Source organism: Onychomys torridus, chromosome 8, assembly GCF_903995425.1.
Source record: "Onychomys torridus chromosome 8, mOncTor1.1, whole genome shotgun sequence".
NCBI classification, from domain to species: Eukaryota; Metazoa; Chordata; class Mammalia; order Rodentia; family Cricetidae; genus Onychomys; species Onychomys torridus.
Window position 1 is genome coordinate 30589079 of NC_050450.1, and position 18051 is coordinate 30607129.

An 18051-nucleotide genomic window follows, 5' to 3' on the forward strand; every position below is an offset into this window, starting at 1 on the left:
AAGGAGATGCTGAAAATAAGAGCATACTCCTGTTGGATGAAGTCCGAGTTTTAGTAAGCTCGCTGGCCATTTTCTTCTGGGTGTACTTCTCACAAAGGAGAAATTGGAAACAGGCTGAGTGTTGTCAAATATATATATGAAAAACTAATTAGTTGGCCCCAAGCACTTCTGTGTTTAGTATTCTACAAGTGTTCTTGGCTTATGCTGCAAGGAAATCAGCTTGTAAGATTAAAACTTAAAGCTGGGCAGTTGCATTGATGTGGCCTACGCAATGGTAGCCCACATTCATATGTGACTTTGTTCTCTTTCTTTGGAGGGGGGGGGTGTAATTTTCTAAAAAGTATTTTGGAGACAAACGTTTGGAAGGTAAGTTTGAAGGCTGACTTCAGGCATCGCTTTTTTAAACACTCATGAGTTGTCAGTGAAGCAGGTAGCAAATGTGGATGCACTCTTACACACTGAAGTTCACTGCAGTTCCCTCATGTGACATACTTATTACTTATCAATCAATTTACATATTCATTGAGCAGTTTGTAAAGCAAAACTGGCTTTATTAAGGTTTGGAAACAGCAAGTTAACAACTATAAAGTGCCTTCTTATCTCTCAAAAATATGTAATATTCCATAGTTTCAGTGCCTTTTGAAAAACAATCAATAGTCATTAAAATGTGATATTTTTTAAAGTCTTGTCTTCTCCTGTTTAAATTATTGTAGCTTTTTTGTTTTATATTTCTCAACAAATTGGGGAAAACTTTAGCTCTTATATCTAATGTCATACAACCAAATATCTATTGATTATAATTTTTGTAAACATTGGCCCTGAAATATTATCATTTGAGTAAAAGTCTCTTTGAACAATTCCAATCACATACTGCTTTATGCACAATAAAAACTGCATGCAATTATACAACATTTCCACACACTAAAAAGAAATACATATGAATAGCTTTGGAGCTGTAATGTGAATGCAGAAATGGAAATGCCCCTTAAAATAAAAAGCAAAGTAGAATATATTACATCATTTCCATGTATGTAATCTCGATTCTGGTATCTATCCCCACATATATTGGATAAACTTTGTACATATACATTTGCTTCAGCACACTTATGTTTTTGATAAAGTACATGCATTAAAAATATTAATAACTTCATAAATCCCAAAACAGTAATCAGCATTCTAAATTATGAATGTGTTTTTAGTTTCCTATCTGAGATATTAATATATTCTCCAATTTCCAAATAATAAAACACAAAAAAATAATAACAAGAACCCAATTTATTTTATATTGTCCAGTTCCATTAATTCTTTAAGATAGTTGGTGGCATATATCTTTTCCATTACATCTGGAATAAATCCTTACAAAGTGTATGTAATGGATGAAATAAGTTACTGAAGTAGCATAAATCATGATGTCTAACATTTCTAAGTGTTTACTTTGCAGAATTATGTCTTAATTGTTTAGCATACCTCATTCAACTTAGTTCTTAAAGCAAACCTTAATATAGCCATTTTACAAATCTTTCAATACCTGTGTCTCAGAGAGATCAAAACAAACTCCCAAGGTTACAGGGATCATGAGTGGATAATTCTAGATGGTAGGTTGGAAATTGAATCTTAGGAATTTAAAGTTCACTCACTTGTTCATACTTCCATATCTTGTTTCTTTCTTGTGAGACCATGTGTTAAACAAACATTGTTTTCATTTGTCTTATGCTTAGACATGACCATGTATGTTAGTTACATAGTTTCCCTCTGATATCAATGGACATTTTAATTTCAAAAGTATCCTCTTCTAAAAGTTAAAGAAAGATTGGATAGTGAGGATATACTTATTCATAGCAAGAGTCTTTATTTTGAAGATCTGTATGTTGAGAAACACATAATTTCTTTATTTCAGACTTCTGGCTGTGGTTTATTTTTCCTCTTTCTCATGAAACCAATGGCTAAGAACTTCTTAATAGTTACTAGTTCTTAGCAGGAGGAATTTGAGGTCAAACCTAACACCAGAGCTCCTAGGAAAACCAAATAGCTTTATCTCCAGGTGCTGCAGTCTGGTCCACACTGCTTTTTCTGTCCTTTTTAAATGACAGGAAGCCCTGACCTAATTGAAGAAGTGGAGCTGGTTCTATTCAATGGAAAACTGCTTTTAGTTTCTCCACTAAATGTGTAGTAAATGAGAGTAAAATAATGAGTGTTCTCATTTATTCAGGGAACCTTTTATACAAAATAATGTGAGGTGAGGATAAAATATAAGAAAAAAAAAAATCAGCTTTAGCTGAAACCTGGAACAAAGTCACTTTTAAAAAGATATTGGTATGGCTCAAATATATGGGTGCTGAAAATATTTCTCAATATTAACATATTATGAAGTATGGTTAATAATGCATAACAATAAATATAAATGTATTTTAATATATATTTATCTATACATAAATGAATAATTACATACAATGTTTCCAAATTTACTAATTCCCCTAGTATATAATACAGACCACCCTACTTAAGGAACCACATAAATATATTGCATAGAATATTCACTTTGTATAACTGACACTGAAATAAAACAAATGGGATTTATAAAATAGGATATTTTTTGTACTTTATTTGTGATATATTTGTCATCTAAGACAGTATTTTTTTCAAGTTAGAAACATAGTTTAACAGCTGCAGGCATTAAGGGACATGTAAATATAATGTAAAAACAAAAATTGAAAAAGTCATTTTTATCTTATGTCTCAGATGAGTCTTGCAACCTGATAGTATAGAATGGTATGCCCACAACAATGGCAGATTATAAGAATTACTTTATTTCCCAATAATATTTGCAAAGGAGGTAAATCACACACACACACACACACACACACACACACACACACACACACACATAAATATATATAAATGTTATAAATTATATATGTAAATGCTATAAATTATACACACTGGAGTCTATTTCCAGTGTTCTGTGAATACCATTCACTGAATATCTAGTGAGGCAATAATACCTCGTATTTGAGTTGCAGCATTGCATGGGAAAAATATCTCATTTGGCTCTTCATTTGAAACATATATTGTATCTAATGAATATACACTTTTCATTATATCCCTTATTATAAGCAATATATTAATTTGCTGGTATTAATGTTAATGTTTTAAAAGAGTGGCCATGTAACTCACAGTACTGGGATCAGTATTCCCTTTTGTGTGAGAATAAAATTCCAAAAGAGAGGTCATCACACAAGGTATTAGGAGAATCTAACTCTCATGTCACCTTAATCCAAGAAATATGTTCTTATATGTAGGGTTTTCTGACAAAAATAATTGTTTTTAATGAATTTTAGCTATACATTATTTGACATAGCTCCCAAACCAAAAACTTGAAGACAATATGAGGCCTCACAGAATCCACACAGCACATGATCCATCCACAGGTACTTCACACAAACATAGATGCTCCCAAGAACAAACTTAAAACAACTTCTCTCTGTACAATAAAAAATAACATATATACGTGTACAGGAGACAGGGACAATTGAACAGTTATTTAAGTAGGACACTCTTGAGGTTTCCTCTGTTGGTAACTTTCAATACAGTGACTCACAGGTAACCTGGATTCACCCATTTTCTTTAAAAGACTTTTCACAGATGCCAAATCCATCAACTTGAGTAGATAAATTCAGATTTATTTAGAATTGAATGAAATGATAAGCTGACAGCAAGAAGTGATTTTATTTATTTAAAAAGAAATAAAGTCTTCATCCTGTCCAAGCCCTGAAGAAGGATTTTCAGTTTAGTAGGTTCACTTGGCAATGTGAGGACAATGAGACAGACAAGTCAGAAAGAAGGTATAAAAACAGACTACTGTTAAAACATCCACTGCGCAAGACAGTTTACATGCAATATCAGGCACATGCTAAATGGCCTGAATGAAGAAGCATATGTCATTTTTAGAAGAGAATTAAGATAGTGAATATGCATACGTATTTTATTTGGTAGATTTGAAATTCAAGGTTAGGTATACAAAGCAAATAGATTTTTAACTATAAGTACAGATGCACATTTATTTCTCTATCTTTTGTCAGGCAAATTAGATGAATAAATACTCAGTTAGCAAATATATTAAGTGTTTACTATCTACGGGAAAAAATTAGTTTACTTACGAGAAATAATAATAATAAAACAATAGACAAGCTGGTTCAAAGAAACTGCACATAGCTTATGTAGAATCTTCTGGTAGGATTATGATAATGTCTGGCTTACAGTATTTCAAGACTTTAATGTGCTGTCATTATCCTGTTGGAGATCTGCATGTATACATTTGTTTAAAGTCATACCACACACAAAAATGACATGAACATTACAGCAGCATTTGGAAAACTATTCATCATGCCCTGAACGGTCACAGGATTTGTGGAAAGGATATGAAACAGAAGGATTTGTGGGAACAAAGATCAAGAATTAAGACACTAATGCCCCATCTGTTCAACAGCTCTCAGTTTTTGATGTTTACAATAATTGTGCTTTGTGGAATGAAGTGAAAACAAGGGTGTGGATGGAGATGCATTTGTATGATGATTGTACATAAATACATCCAAATGTAACTAAAGCCCTGTGTTAAATGTGGAAAGTAGAAATCAGATTTTATTTACTATAATTTTCATCCATACACATCAAGATCTTTAACCTAAACACATTTCCTACTTCACTTATAATGGAATTCACAAAAACATTTCTTTAGAGAAAAGTACAATCTCTCTCTGTCTCTAAGTATATATATATATGTGCACATGCGTGTATCCATGTATATCTCATGTGTTCATGTATACATATATGCATATAAACTGTCCTTGTGTCTCTCTGTCTCTCTCTCTTCACATACACACACACACACACACACACACACACACACACACACACACACATATATATATATATATATATATATATATATATATATATATATGGGGAATTTTATACATATATATGCATATGTGTATATACATATTTGTGGACATACTATATATATATGAAAGCTTGAATAGAATTATGAGGAAATTTAATAAGATCAAATCTGAGTACCAATCACTTTTGTATAATTATCTGTGAAACAATATTATGACTACACAAATCTCATAAAAGAATACATAATTCACCATAGTCACTTGGGATTTGGCCCAGAAAGCAATGTTCTGGATCATACACACACACACACACACACACACACACACACATAACCAGAAACCATATACTTGAAAGTGCATTTTAAGACAAAATAATCTAGATGACAAATGAAGACCTTTTTGTATATATATATATGTGTGTGTGTGTGTGTGTATGTGTGTGTGTGTGTGTGTGTATGTTATTAATTCTTTGAGAATTTCACATACTTATTTTGATCATATTTACCCACTTCCCTCCAGCTCATCCCAGATCCACATCCCATTCCATACTTATGAGCTTTTGTGACTCTAGAGATGAGAAAAGGACATCAGATGCCCTGGAATTAGAATTACAAATGTTTGTGAGCTGACATTTGGGCGCTGACAACTAAACTCTTCTCATCAGCAAGAGCAGCAAGTGCACCTAACTGCTGAGTCATCTCTCCCGTCCTGTCTAATTAGGGTTGCCTACATACATTTGGTTGTGTGGTCACCCACTGGAGCACTGTCCATCTACCTAAAGCCACACTCTTAAAGAAGACGCACCCCCTTCAAGGCACCCATCACTCAGCAATAGTTCCTTAGCCATGAGTGGGACTTCTCAACCATCCTTTCTGATGCTAGAATTTTTTTTGTGGTGGTGCATGCCTTTAATCCCAGCACTAGGGAGGCAGAACCAGGTAGATCTCTGTGAGTTCAAGGCCAGCCTGGTCTACAGAATGAGAGCCAGGACAGGCACCAAAACTACATAGAGAAACCCTGTCTCAAAAAAACAAAAGAGGGATTTTTTTTCTGGCTTGAATTTACATAGATTGTGTGGATCCTGACTCAACACTGTGAATTTATACATGCACAGCTCTGCTGTTTCTGGAAAACATTGTTTCTAGTATTTGTTTTGCAGCATAATTTAACTGCTTGTAAAGATGATAGTCATTGAAACAAATCAAGTGAAGTTTTAATAGTAGTTCAATGGACTTGCTATGTGCCTTTGCTAACACTCAGTATTTTGAGTATGATAGGTAGACCATTCTCAAATTGCCTTTAAGAAAAGGACAGATGAGATTCAGAACAATAGGTTCTTGGCTCATAGACATGATTAGCTCTTTCTTCTTTAGAAGAAATAACATACCAAGTATTGTTCTAAGGTCTAGTCCCATAATAAACTTTAATCACATTTTTATAATAGCACTATTTACAGATAAAGAAACTAGGTTCAAAAAGTATATGGGACTTTGTAACAAGAATCTTAAAAGGTCTTATAATAAAAAACCCAGAGCCAGATTGGGGTGAAAGCTGAAAGATCAGAAAAACAGAACAGCCAGCCACTAGCTTACTTCTATGAAATCCTCAGCCTCAAGAGAGCGAGTTCCTGTTTCCTCACACCTTATATACCTTTCTGTGTCCTGCCATATTACTTCCTGAGATTAAAGGCATGTGTCACCACTACCTGGATCTGTTTCTCTCATGTAGCCCAGTGTGACATTGAACTCACAGTGATCCGGACAAATCTCTGCCTCCTGAGTGATAGGATGTAAGCTGTGTGCCACCACTGCCTGACCTCTATGTCTATTAGTGACTGGCTCTGTCCTCTGATCCCCAGGTAAGCTTTTTTGGAGGTATATAATATATCATCACATTTCCCCTTTTTTGTCTAAAATAATATGTTTATAGCTAGTATAAGAAACACTATATACAATACATACAATAAGTATATATATTTAACCAATTTTGGTGAGTCTAAAATGTTGCACCTAATTCAAGTTCTATCCTAACTTGTATTACCAACCAAAAATATCTTTTGATGTCTTTCAAACTTATACACTTTCCACCTTTTTCATGAGTTTCTTTTCTGAATTTGTTAATGAGGAAAACTATAACTATAACTTTCTAATCTTCAACTCCCTCAGAGACCTGAGAAGGAAAGAAATAATATTAACTGGGTAAGCAGGAAGTACAAAAAAGTGACTTTCGAAAGATGTGAGAAATGATAGAAATAGCTGGCTTCCTGGACAATCACCCAAGGTTTCTCTGAGACTCTTAATCTCAGGGTCATGAGTTTGAGCCCCACATTGGGTGCCAGATGTAACACAAATCTTCAAAGGTCTTATAATTAAAAAAACAAAAACAAAAAAATACCAGAGCCAGATATTAGGGTGAAAGCTGAAAGATCAGAGAAGCAGAACAGTCAGCCACTAGCTTTCCTCTACAAAATCCTCAGCCTCAAGAGAGCGAACTCCTATTTCCTCATACCTTATATACCTTTATTGTTTCCTGCCATTTTACTTCCTGGGATTAAAGGCATATGTCACCACTACTGTTATACTGACAATAAACAATTTTTATTTTGTTTTACATTTCTTGTTGTATACTAATATAAACTTAGGTATGTCTGTAGTCCTCTCATCTGTTAATGTGGAATGAAGCCAGAATATAGAAAGGATATCTGAAATGCAGCTCAGCTAGACTGTGGTTCTGTGTTTTCCTTCATCATTAGATCTTTGAACTATGTTGAAATACTCTTGTTCTTCTTCCATTGACCTTGAGACTTCATACCTCTAGGAAAAGTAGCTATTTTACAGATTGAACTGTCCTAAGTTAGTCTGACAGCCATATGTTTAAATCATGATTTCACTGCCTGGAGAAATTTTTGTCAGGCTCCCAAACAAGTCATCGAATTTGGTGGAATTGCCCTGTGGCTTGGAGGAACATGGCTGTTGAAGGTCAGACAAGGTTCAGAAAGCCTTTGTCAAAAGCTTAAGGGGGGCTCAAGTACAAGCCTGGATTCCAGACATTTCATACACATGCTCAGAGAAGATTCCATGGACTTAAAGGAATCTGCTGCAAAAATGTGGCTACTAATGCTCATATTTCCTAAAATCAAAGTGTAATTTAATCCTAAACAATATGACTCAACACAGGAAAAGTAAAAATACCAAACAAATAACAACAATGAAAACACAACAGAAGATAGACCAGCATTTTCTTTGCTTCATAATGTAAAGCCCTAGAAAATGAAGATTGTGAGACGCACAGATAAGCACTGGGTGCTTTTAATCCTGCTGAAGTGTTCATAAATCTGATATTGCCCCTAATTTTTAAGGCATTCTTTCCCATCTAAATATCATTATTTTAAAACTGTTCCTATATAAAACATCAATCAATAGCTAGAAATAGTTTTCAGATGTATTGTGTCAAATATTTATAAAAATGTATATAAATGCAAAATAATCATGTTTCCTAGACAACACAGGTAATTAAAACTATGTATCTCAATTTTGTGTAAAAAGGTTCTAGTAATCTCTTTTGTATAGATCATCTTTTAATCTAGCTTCTAAATCTAAACCTAAATTTGAGATTTCTCTACTTATCACCATACTATATAAAAACATATCCTTGTCAGGTCCATAGCATCACTTTCTGGTGACCCTTGGGAGAATTAGTGTCTACATAGATATTTATTGCCTCAAGAGAGAGAACGAGTTCCTGTTTCCTCATGCCTTATATACCTTTCTGTGTCCTGCCACATTACTTCCTGAGATTAAAGGCATGTGTCACCACTACCTGGATCTGTTTCTCTCATGTAGCCCAGTGTGACCTTGAACTCACAGTGATCCAGACAAATCTCTGCCTCCTGAGTGAGAGGATCAAAGGTGTGTGCCATCACTGCCTGACCTCTATGTCTACTAGTGACTGGCTTTGTCCTCTGATCCCCAGGTAAGCTTTATTGGGGTACACAATATATCATCACATTTTCCCTTTTTTGTCTAAAATAACAAGAGAAGTTTATAACTAGTATAAAAACCTATACACAATAAGTACAATAAGTATATACAATATATCAGTCAAGAATTACATTAACAATGCCCAGTCCATTAATATTCAGCAGATTCAGAGAAAATACTTCACTATTTAACCTTTTTTGGTGATTCCAAAATGTTGTACCTAATTTGTGTTCTATCCTAACTTGTTTTACCAACCAAAAATACCTTTTCATGGTTTTCAAACTTATATACTTTACTCCTCTTTAGTGAGTTTCTTTTTTGAACTTGTTAATGAGGAAAACTATAACTATAACTTTCTAATCTTTAACTCCCTCAGAGACCCAAGAAGGAAATAATGTTAACTGAATAAGCAGGAAGTGCAAATAAGCAACTTGCAAAAAATGTGAGAAATGGCAGAAACAACTGGCTGCCTGAACAGAATCCCATTCATATAAATTAAATCATGTTCAATGATGTGTTTAGTTTGATTTTTATTAAAAATCTATGTTGATTAAAAAGTTTACTGAAGTAATTAATGTGAATAATATCAAAAATCTTTTAGGTAGGGAAAATGAGACATAAATTTGTTCTATCTTATCTAAACATAGGCATGAAACTTACTAAATAGAAATCAAAAGTTATTGGACAGAGAGACTTGCATAGCCATAAAGACATGAAGACTCTGAAATTACGGATCTCTTTATAAATGAGATTTCATATAAATAGTTTTCCAAACTGTTATAATTTATTAAATAATACATGGAGTAATACATATAGGTTACAAGGTAAAATAAATCAAAGCAAGTCAAATCCAACTAAAACCTTTAAAATTATTTCATACCCAGAAATTAAAATGGATTCCTGGTAGGGGAAGAGAAACTCCAGTTAATAAGAAGAGCATGAAATGATAAACAATGAGAAGTTTCTGCTTTTGTCCAATGAACACAAAAATAAACTTTTAACTGCAATTGTGGTTGTGGAGATGCAAACTGAAGCTATATGATCCCATGGCTGTCTAAATAATAAAAACTAATAATTAGTGATAAACAGCACTCATTATTAGTGGTTAGTTGGTTAGTTAACATCCATGGCAACTTATTCAAAATTCAAAATCTGCACCCAGTTTCAGTAATCTATTCAATAAACAAAATTCAAGTATGAAAGCATATACCTAGGTAGAATATTAATATATAGCTATCACAGGAGCATCCAAAATGCATAAAAATAGAAGAATTATTGAATACATTTGGATATATTTACATCACTAAGTTTGTGTATAACTTTATAGATGAAGCAAATCTTTATTCATTGGCAAGAAAAAAATGTATGTACAATGCATGATTATTCAAGAGGAAAAATCCAAATACAATGGTTGCCAATTTACAAAATACCTCTAATATACAAGTTAAGCAGGACATGATGATGCTTGTCTCTTATCTCAAATTTCCAGGGGTGGAGGCAAGATTATCTTGTATTTGAGCCAAGCCTGGGATATATATATATTCTGCTATCTAAAACTGTCCACAGTTATATAGGGATTACTGTTTGATTTTTAAGATAGTTTTCTATATGTGTACACATGAATATGTGGGTGGGTTGGTTGGTAGGTATGTGCACATGTGAGTGCAGGTGACTGTGAAGGTGAACAAGGGTGTGGGGAGGCTTCAGTTCCCCTGAATCTGGAGTTAATGGAGATTGTGAGCCTCTCCATGTGGGTGCTGGGAACCGAACTTGTGTCCTCTGGGCGAGCAGGACATGTACGTAATGAATGAATGAGCCATATCTCCAGCCCTACATCCCTCCACACAGACATACTTTTAACTATCCCTTTCTATATTGTTAATGCATATATCTTTTTCAATTTTAAAAGACAAAACAACAGCAAAATAAGATTAAAATGTAATTTAGATTTCTGGATACACACATGGTAATTCAATGACATCCATAGTGCATTTGAAATTCCAAAAGTCTGAACATTTTGCAATGACAGTTTTGTTATAATTATCACCCAGGGAGAGCTGGCTTCTCAGAATTGCTGAGATTTCATGCACCCTGAAAAGCTGAGGAGGAAGTGGCTGTGAGTGCTAGAAGTTCATACTCACTTCTTTTGTCATGCAGGAGTAACACGTCCCTTCAGAAATAAGCTTAGTTCAGAATTTCAGCAACTCCCCAAAAGAGCATGCTTATAGGTCCCCATAAATTCAACAACAAATGCTTGAAAATAGAAGCTGTCAATCAATGGACCAACTATTTGAATAAGAAATACACTCTAGAATGTGCTATAAATATCATCTCATTTTACCAGTACTGCCAGTGTGGTGATATACAGCCACTTTTTTTTTCCCCCTTTAGAGAGAAGGAATCATTCTGTGCTTGTAAATATCCTGGGGAGCATATGTTAGTGTCATGATGAAGGGTACAATAGTTCTTTGCCCACTTCCCTGTCTGTTGACTTGGGAACTCTTCACTCAAGTCTCACTGTAAGTGAATCACCTTTTATCTCTTACATGGAAAAACATAGAAGGTTGGCTTTGTGGTTTTGCATAACAATTACGTAAGCAAACAGCTCCAAACCTCTACCAAGGATGTTGTTTTCCTCTCATGTGTATTTGTTTCCCATGCAGTCTTGAAATGGAGAATAAGTTTGAACTCCTTAAGTTCCTCTGTTCAAAACACACTATACCAGCTCAGTACTTATGGAGACATAAATGTTGACTTCATTATCAAGAAAAAGTGGTATTAGATAAAGCAATTAACTTTTAATTAACTTTACAAGGACATACTACTTAAGTTTTCTTGAAGGGACTATAGGAAATATTTTCTGAATTACAGAAGTGAAAACAATGTAAACATCTACTTGACGGTGTTTGGAATATATTGAAACTTCAATACTTGTCACTGCTAAACTTTAAAACATTCAGAAAAAAACAAATCTGGTTTGGATAATGTGTCCATAAAAAAAAGAAGAAGTATAACTTTTCCCTTGCCATTTTTCCAAGGAAGGTAACAACATAGCCAAATGTAAATATACGCTTGACTATCTATTTTTTTTCTGTGCTGAAAGCATAGCTTTCTATGATATAATTTAGGTTCTAGAAATATAATTTAGGTAAATTACCTGGCTTAATGTCTGACCTATGATATGTAATGAAAATTTCTAAAATGTTTGTAAGAGTTGAACTTGGTGGCACACATAATTCATCCCAGCATGAGGGAGACAGAGTCAGGCAGATCTCTATGAGTTTGAACCTAGCATCACCTACATAGCAAGTTCCAAACCAGTAAGAAATACACAGTGAGACCCTGTCTCAAAAAACTAAATTACTGGTAGTATAGCCTATATATTTGTTGTTATCACTGTTACATATAAGAAAGAAGCTCTCTCTCTCTCTCTCTCTCTCTCTCTCTCTCTCTCTCTCTCTCTCTCTCCTGTTCCCTCTCTCTTTGAAACTCAGCTTCTACATCTACAGAATTAATTTATAGGAAGCCCTCATAATGTTGGGTTAGATATCAATAATTCAAGCCATAGGTCACCTTGATTACCTTCAATGGAGACTTTACCTTTGGAATATTTTCACTTAGGGAATATTTCATGTTACCACCACTTGAGAGTTCATAAAGTAGCTGTGCAAATGCTACACCCCATGAAAATGTCTTTCTAAGGACAATCTTATTCAACAGATAACAACATAACAGTGTTACAGTTGAATCATGTTTGTGGTTTCCTGGCTTCTATGTTGAGTAATGATTTTTTTTCTGTATACTATCCCCCACATTGACCACAACACTATTTTAGCTTACATCCACCCATGCATCCATTGTCTATAGAGCAAGTCTTATCAAGAAGCTTTAAACTTGACAGCTTGAATATTGATGTGTACATTACTTAACCAGATTTTTCTTGCTAATTCTGACCTCTTACACATTGACTCTGACTGCATTATTTATTATGAGAAGCACATTTCTGATGCAAAGATCCAGGAGTCCAGGGGCCACTCTGATTAGGGAAATTCTGATCTCTAAAAATGGCAGAATCAGTTACTCACACAGGGAGATATTTTCTAGTGTAAACATGGATTAACTTCTCTTATGTGATTTAATATCCCCAAATCTGTCAGAACACACCCAGGAGGCTTGACTGCTATGTTTAGGGAGACATCTCTGAGAAACATTAGCCTAGCCACTAATACTACTTAGAGGTGGTCATCACAAAGTTGAGGTAAAATGGAGAAGACTTCACTTAGAGCTATAGGGTTTGTATCTACTTACTAATTAATATCTGCCTGTTTCTTGAGGGCCAGGAACAATCCAATAGTTTGTAGAGTCCTACAGAAGGTTATCTCTAAAAGAGCAATGAAGACATTAGTTTGAAATTTAAGACTTAGTAGAACCGATTGAGAAACAACTTCTAAATGCATCTGGAACTTTTGCTGTCTGTTTTAAAATTTTTTTTTCCTTTATTTTACATACCATCCACAGTTTCCCCTCCTGCTCTCCTCCCATTCCTTTCCCTCCCACTCCCATCTACAACCCTTCCCACCTACCCACCTCTCCTTCTCCATTCAGAAAAGAGCAGGCCTTCTATGGGCTTGAACAAAGCATGGCACATCAAGTTGAGGTAGGACCCAGCTCCTCCCCCTGTATAAAGGCTGTACAGGGTAATCCAGCTAAGCACCAGGGATGGGTCCTGATCTCACTGCTAGAAGCCTTATAAAAAGACCAAGCTACACAACTGTCACACACATGCAGAGGGCCAAGGTCGGACCCATGTAGGCTCATCACAGAGTCTTTATCCAATAACTGATGGAAGCAGATGTGGAGATCCAAAAAGTCAAGCACTGGGTCAAGCTCTAGGAGTGGAGATTGTATGAGCCAAGTGCGGTGAGGTCATGACCCAGGAACAAACAGAGACAAGTGACTTGAACTCGTGGGAGCACGTGGATTTTTACTGTCTTATAAGAAGAGATATGCCCTTCCTTTATGCCAGATTAGCTTGTTACAGAAGTTTGTAGTAAATTCCTTGGAAGATAAACAAGATCTCTCTCCTAACAGTAGGCTTTCCTTCACTTTAGAAGGCAGAAACTGCGTTTCCTTCTGGAGAGAAGGACAGAAACTCACTTTGTGTTTAAAAACAAAACAAAACAAAAAACAAAAACAAAAACAAACAAAGAAAAAAATCCAGCTGGAATGCAGTTTCCTCTCTTGTCATTAATACTTGTGTAATACAGGGTAACCTTCCTCATATCTCTCAATGAGAGGTAGGGTAAGGGGAACTGATGCAGAGGATGCGCATTGGCTACTGACTTCACCTTTAACAGCAAAATCCTCTCTTTGACCTAGGGATCTTATATCTTCTGCTAGCATATATGAAAGTGTAGAAATTTATAAACCATTACCTTAAAAGAAACATAAAGAATAGCACAGATTTTTTTTTTTCAGAATAAAAGTAAAGTGATACAGGACACGAAATAACTCACAAAAACATTGTAAAAGATAGCCTGAGAGTCTTTTCACCTACATTTGAAAAGGGATCATCTAGTGTTGATTTCTCCATCAATTGAACACTTCCCTGCAGCAGGTATTCTTTTAATTTGTTAATTTATCTCTTCTTTTGCTGCATCCCTACATTATGGAGTAAGGAAAAAGTCAAATGCCTTAATAAATATTCATTTTAATTCAAACTGGTTATAAACTCAAGGTAAATCAAAGGGAGAAAACAGAAAATGACAGTCACAAGTTCCTTTCACTAAGGGGGTCATGGAAGGTCTTTATCAATTGATGATGACTGCTCTGTCTTCATTGTAAGACATTAGGGAAAGAACATCCCAGGAAAGAGAGGAAGGGAGGAGACAGAGAATTCAATAATTCTGAAAGAATCTGATCTTACTTAAAGATAAGATGAAGCAAAAAAGGGAAGGAGGAAGAAGACAAAAGAGAAAACAATAAAAAAATATTATAGAGGGGCATTTATCTGCCGGGAGCTATGATGAACACTAATATTTTTCCAAACATCAAAGTTATTCCTTTTGATGTTCTTTTCAGAGATGGAGAATCAGCATGTCAAAAGGAGAAATCTTTGCTTTTGATTTTCCTGCTATCCAATGCCTATGCCAAGGTTTGAACCTTGCAACAGTTCGTCCCCAAGGCAGAATAATTGTGCAATATGCAGGCCATATGCCAAGCCAGCATCTTCATACTGCAGATGTCGCTTCCCTTATGCAGTGGACAGCCATGTCGTCAGCAGATAAAGAATTGCAGTATTACAAAGATTGTTAGGATCAGAAATGGGGCAAAATGATGGGTGCCTTTTATCTACTTTGTTTGAAAAGCCTGGCTCTATATAGAGTCTGATACACAGCATACAAATTTTTTCCAGTTGATGCCATAGCAGAGAACAGATGTGTGAGATCTACATAATAAGATGGGCAGAAATGCCTTTCTTCACGCTGAGCATGTAGTTGGCCCACCCTTTATTCCAGGCACTTTGAGACTCTGACCTTTTGGAAGAAAAAAGATGAGTTTCCTGATAAATATCTTTAAAGAAAAGAATTATTATTGGATAGATTACTTTGTAAGTGCACAAAGTCAAAAGGACTGCAAGGTGCTAGCAGTGTAGTGCAGTGGCAGAGCACTTGCCTAGCATGCCTGAGGTCCTAGGTTCAACTCCCAGCTCTGGAGAAAACAAAACAAAAGGATTGTAATAACTTGGAAAAGGCAAAATTTTAATCTAACAAAGTTTCAAATTTGTTTAGGGTCAGACACATTCTTACACTAGGAAAATAACTGTCTGAAGAAAATGTTTAAATTGTTTCTAAGAAAAGCAAAGAATGCATGCTTCTGGAAGTAGAGCTGCTACATAGTAGAGGCAATTCATAGTCTGAAAGCCTTAGTTTATTTTTCAATATGCTTTTGTTCTCTGTATTATTTGGGGAAAAGTATAAGCTAAGTTATCACGTTAATTCCCAATTATACATTTTTCAAACCATTAAGGAAATCAATAAATACTGGGTCTAGTTCTTAGTATATTCATTTCTCAAGCCCATGATATATTAATTTTGCCACTAGGGTTTTATTTTATTTTTTGCATGGAGCTTGTGTTTGATGATGGAGCTGGAACAGGCCCACAGCCATGTGATACTGTTTTGTGTCTGAAATAAAACCCACAAGCTAGCATTGCAAATTAATAATTGGAACTTCAACTGATTCTGTGACAATGCCATATAAGCCTGAATATACGTTCATCTGAATTATATTTTAACAAGAATGTAAACCATTTGCTTAAGCCATTGCAACCACATATATTTACTACTTACCAGAAGTTGGCCACAATACTTGATATATTTTTTATGTTCTGTTCTTCCTAGAGATTCTACAGATCATTTGATGATGAAAAATGCTGACAAACACTGTCAAAATAATAAGAATATACATAAAATAGTTGTTAAGACATTATCCTGTTGTGTCTGATACTAGACTGATAAAAGAGTGAGTTGACTGAATATATCATAAAAGTAAGGCTACCCCAAAGAAGCATGGTTTTGAGGGGCTCATGGAATTAAATATAACTTAGATAGAAAGTGTAATAATGAAAAGAGATATATCTGTTTGTCAAGAATTTCATCACCTTTGCTGTATCTACAGAATATAAGTGCATTAGTCTAGAAAGTGAATATGTGTTCCTGGGACAAAGTTCCATACTGGAGATGTGCATAAACCTCACTGTATAACAAACACAATGATCCATATTTTCTTAGCAGCATGATTCCTTTAAGAAGTTGTGAGCAAGGGGAGACAATATTAAATTTACCTTACTGAATGACATTTTTGCATCCAATATTGAGGAGGAATAAGATGGGCTATTTGAGAGAAATAGGTAAGTGGCTTAGAATGGATACAACAGTACTAAGCTGGGGTAGAGGTGGGGGACTAGCATCATTCTGAACTTGAATTGAGACAGGCCAAGGTCAAGTAGTGCATTAGCCAGTTCCTAAACTAAATTAAAAAAAAAAAAAAGAACCACTAGTATTTATTCACAAAATTTTCAATTCCATGGAATTAAGGGATCATAGGCTTAACAAGAGAAGAAAGATCCTATTGGAGGAAATTAGTTGTGTGAATTCCATTTGTGCTTTCTTTAGATGCATGCGAGTGCAGGTCTGGTTTTGGTTTTACCTGGTCTTCCCACTAACACTTTTTAGCTTCCATGCTAACAAATTTGTGATCTCTCTGCCACTTTGCAGATCTCTCTCCATCCTAGAATAAAAGCAGAGCCTGCACAACTCTGTAACCTTATCCAGGGAGGTGCATTTTTCCCTGTCCCAGCTGCTGAGAAGCAGCCTATACGGCACTTTCCACTGTACACTACTGGTATTATGACAGAAACCAAGGACATTTTCTCTGAAGTTCTGTCACTCAGACCAAAGAACAAATGTTGACTGTGAGAATCTGTACAGTCCAGAGTTCAAAGGAAGTCACCCCTTTTCCTGGAACTCAGTAACACCCCAAGAACCCCTTAAGTTCTTAATCTCTTTACTTGAATTTTTTTTAAAGTTCATATCCAGTTCCATTGGCTCTTTTACATCATCACAAAATGCCCCAAGTGCTAAGCACTCTGAGCTGGGAAAAATGACCTCACCACTGCAGTGCAGGGGTATTTACTTCTCAACCTTTGATTGAAGGCTGTGAAGAGCTTCTGAATAAGATGCCACTCGAAAACCAACAGAATCAACTAAATTAGGCTCATAGCAGCTCATAGGCTTCCTCCTGCACATATATAACAGTTATGTAGCTTAGTCTTCTTTGGGGGCTGCTAACAGTGGAAGCAGGGGCTATCTCTGACTCTGTTACCTGCTTTTGGGACATTTTCCTCCTAGTGGATTGCCTCATCCAGCCTTAATTGGAGAGGAGGTGCCTAGTTTTACAGCAACTTCATGTGCCTCAGATGCCAGTTCTTTTCTCTTTTTTCTTTCTTTTTTTAAATTTTACTATTTTTTTATTTTTATTTTTATTTTTTTTTTTTGATTTTTTTGAGACCAGGTTTTTCTGTGTAGCTTTGCACTTTTCCTGGAACTCACTTTATAGACCAGGCTGGTCTCGAACTCACAGAGATCTGCCTACCTCTGCCTCCCGAATGT